The 3,308-nt window shown below is 37.4% G+C and overlaps 1 long non-coding RNA gene across 1 annotated transcript; it reads right to left on the bottom strand.

The window, feature by feature from the left end:
- Nucleotides 1-301: 301 nt before the first annotated feature.
- Nucleotides 302-2,132, bottom strand: LOC140172225 (uncharacterized). The gene is made up of 3 exons (XR_011861707.1): nucleotides 2,063-2,132; nucleotides 1,437-1,522; nucleotides 302-767 (listed from the first exon to the last, which is right to left on the bottom strand). It is a non-coding gene; the product is annotated as an uncharacterized lncRNA (long non-coding RNA).
- Between the last annotated feature and the right edge of the window lie 1,176 nt (nucleotides 2,133-3,308).

Here is a 3,308-nt window from a genome sequence, read left to right as displayed (position 1 = left end):
CTCTTTTAACCTTGAGTAAAGGTTTACGCAAGTGTTGATTAAAACGATTACTCATTATTTGAGTAAAACTTAAGTGAAAAGATTTGCAAAATGATGAATAGTAAAGTGTTACTCAACATTTTGAGCAACATGAAACGTATTTTACTCAACAAATATTAAGCAAAAAACACTTTCGAGTTGTATTGTGGCTCCATCTGCAGCTGGAACAAAGCAGTATTTTAAACTAAAAGAATGAAAAGAATACAAAATTAAATATAATATTCTGCATTTTTCCTGGTTTTATTTTCAAAATTGGTATCAAATAAATCACAATATAGCATGTCTATTGTCTCATTACCCAATGTGAGCAAACATAGAATAGAAGCCGGTCACCTCTCCCAAAACTTTTGATGTGAAAAAGTCATTTGAAAATTAATGTTATAGATGCTGAGTGTTTAAATGGGACAGAAATTAAGTCTTCACTTCATTATGTTTTAACACTCAAGAATTGTCTAATGTTACCAGGTTCTTTAGTAGCTGATATAGTGTCCAGGAACTGCCAAATAGCAGTGATCAGCCTGTACTGGATATGCTAAGTCATTGTATGTGAAGGATTTGGTATATCTTGTCCACAAGTTCTACAACTTTCATCACTGTTGCGCATTGAAAAGGCTTGCCTATCCATTTATATAAAAACACAGTTCTGGATTCAACTTGCTTCACAAGTATATAAATGGCAGCGTGCGTCCAGTAAAGTTGGCGAGGAACCAGTCCAAAGCTGTGCCTTCCTGAAACATGTAAAATAAAAGAAAATGTAATAAAGGACATTAATTTCATGGATTGGGACTATTCAAGTGAAATAAAGCTGCCTTAAAATAGAAAATCCACCACCTTTTCATTGTATCAACCTTAAATCAAAATTTGTTTGGTACTCGAAAGTGATGAAGCAGATGGAAGGTTTAAAACACAAATAACTAAATTTATGCATGTCTTATTTTTAAACTGTCTATAATTGGTCAGATGGTATATAACCAAAAATGAAAACTCTTGCTGAAATTCTTGAAATATTAAAGCAAATATGACATATTTACATGTAATTTCCATTGTAATCACCCATTGCATTGGCATTTCTACTTTCATGCGATTTTGCAAATATTTAAAATATCTTTATAATTATTATATTATTATTCCTGTGATAGCGGGCAATGCTATTTCAAGGGGACACAAACTTTAGGAGACAAGAATTTACAGAAATGGTAAACAAGATAATTATAAGATTCGCGGTTGATTATTCAAAGTTCACGATAGCCAACACCTGTCGGTGAGGATAAGGGGTTATATAGGGGGTTTCCTTGGCATTTGAGGTTTCATGAACTACACATTCAATGAACTACATGTATTCTGAAATGCACAAAGAAATTGGCAAGTTAAATGCAACATTATTGATAGAAATTTACCTGTTGACTGACGTTCGTGCATCTTTCTTCAATACCTTTCCTGGAAAGAGGTAGGGCAGCACAAAAATCCCAAAGTCACATCTGATCTGTAAGTAAAATATAGATCAATATTATAAATGCACTGAAAAAGAAAACTGCCTATGGAAAAAAAATGTCAAGTGATATTTTGCAATGGTTTCACTCTCCTACTACATATAACTGCAAAAAAAGTTATGTGGCACGAGTCAACATCAGGATCAGGGACGTAGCAATAGCTTTGGGGCATATGGACAAGGAGTAGTGTGAGGCCTTCTAAACATCTCCTTTATCAGCCCTGATCCCTATCCACTTCATTTTCGCTTTTGCTCGGGGCCCATGGACTTTGTCCACCCTATCCGCTTGCTACATGTACGCCCCTGGTCCCCGGGCCTGGCCCACATCAGCGTAATGTACTTCGAGGTTGCTCAGACTAGTACATTAGTTACGATCGCAAATACACAGCTAGCATGGTGAGCCGATGACAATTACTGATAAGCAACTAACTTAAAAACCTGTCTATATCCGGTTCAAATCATACAATAAGATTTCTAAATTGTGTAACAGGTATATGGACATAAAGTTATGAATAATAGTAATGAAATTAGTACCTTCAAACATTGGTTGTACTGCTGACAAACTCCATTCCACCAGCAAACACTGCACCCGCATCCCGGCTCCGCTTTTATACGCCATGATGACATGAATTTTAATACGTCGTCGAATTAAACTTTCTCCGCGTGTTGAATTTACTACGCGATTTGAGTAAAATACAATGTGGCGATTAAAATATTTTACTTCTTTCCATTGACCATTTTTTACTCTGGCAAAGAGTTGTGTCAAATATCGTCTTTTACTCGTTGATGAGTAAATAATTGGTCTATTTTTTAATCAACATACTTTAGTCGGTAGCACTTTACTCCTTATTTTTTGCTGTGTATAAACAATTATATGCCAGTGACACAAAAACAGATCAACCAGGAGAACCACAAGAAGAAATACCCATGTCACAAATTGGGAGGTACAGCATGCTGTAAACCAAATGAAGAGAGGAAAGTCCAGGGGCGTAGCCAGCTTTTTTGGTCGGGGGGGGGGGGCAAAATAAAATTCGGAGGGTCACAGACGAAAAAAAGTACAGTTGCCTCAGGCTTTATTGGGACGATGTGCGCGCTTAGCGTGCAAAAATTTGTTATTTTACACTATTTTCGCCCATTATCAGGATAGAAATGGCTTTATCTTTACAATGTGCGCGTGTAGCGGGAAAAATTTGTGTATTTTACACTATTTTGGCCCATGATCGGGCTGAATGTTTGTAGAAAAGGGCTCCTTGCCCTTTTCTTTCCTTTACCCTCCTAATTTTCTCTTTCATTTTTTTGTCAGAGGGCACTTTTTTCTTTCATTTTTGTCAGGGGAAGTCCCTGGACCGGACAATGTGCTCATCGACACAATCAAAGGAGGGACATCATAAGAACTTGCAAAGCTGTATACAACATGTATGCAAAAGGAGAGTGCCACATCAGTGGAAAGAAGCCACTATGATTATTTTGCACTAGAAGGGGACAAGCGAGACCTAAAGAACTATAACCCCATCAGTCTCCTCTCAAACTTGTACATGCTGTACACAAGGTTACTAACAAACCGACTTGAAATCATCCTAGATGGAAATCAACCAAGGGAACAGGCAGGCTTCAGGAAAGGCTTTTCAACCATGGATCACATCCACACCATCAACCAAAGGAGAAATGCCAGGAGTATAACATTCCGCTCTGCGTAGCTTTTATAGATTACGAGAAGGCATTTGATTCTGTCAAAACCAGTGGAAACCAATGGAAACCAGAAAATGGACCTGGGCCGGTC

The sequence above is a fragment of the Amphiura filiformis genome, chromosome 15 (genome assembly GCF_039555335.1).
Source record: "Amphiura filiformis chromosome 15, Afil_fr2py, whole genome shotgun sequence".
NCBI lineage: Eukaryota > Metazoa > Echinodermata > Ophiuroidea > Amphilepidida > Amphiuridae > Amphiura > Amphiura filiformis.
The sequence above is the reverse complement of the archived record's forward strand: the minus strand, read 5'-3'. Positions and strand labels throughout refer to the sequence as shown.